At 62.4% G+C, this 343-nt stretch overlaps 1 protein-coding gene across 1 annotated transcript in view; it reads left to right on the top strand.

The window, feature by feature from the left end:
- Positions 1 to 343, top strand: part of KIRREL1 (kirre like nephrin family adhesion molecule 1) — a 23,638-nt gene that overhangs the window by 16,759 nt on the left and 6,536 nt on the right. The gene's annotated exons all lie outside the window — the stretch shown is intronic.

The raw sequence follows: 343 nt of genomic DNA, 5'->3' as shown, positions 1-343 counted from the left end.
ACCACATCCCATGTCCCTTCACTGCATCCTGGGTCCCCTCACCATCCCTTGTGTCCCCTCATCATCCATCCCTTGTGTCCCCCATACCCTGGGTCCCCTCACCATCCCCTGTATCCCCTCACTGCACCCTGTGTGTCCTCACTGCATCCTGGGTCCCCTCACTGCATCCTGGGTCCCCTCATTACATTCTGGGTCCCCTCACCATCCCCTGTGTCCCCTCATCACATCCCATGTCCCCTCCTCATCCCGTGTCCCCTCACCACACCCTGTGTCCCCCACAGCCCCCCATGTCCTCACAGCCCCTCGTGTCCCCTCGCCACATCCCGTGTCCCCTCACCATCCC

This window comes from Neopelma chrysocephalum, unplaced genomic scaffold (genome assembly GCF_003984885.1).
Source record: "Neopelma chrysocephalum unplaced genomic scaffold, ASM398488v2 Primary Assembly neopelma1_325, whole genome shotgun sequence".
Classification (NCBI taxonomy): Eukaryota; Metazoa; Chordata; class Aves; order Passeriformes; family Pipridae; genus Neopelma; species Neopelma chrysocephalum.
This window is presented reverse-complemented; position numbering and strand designations above follow the sequence as displayed.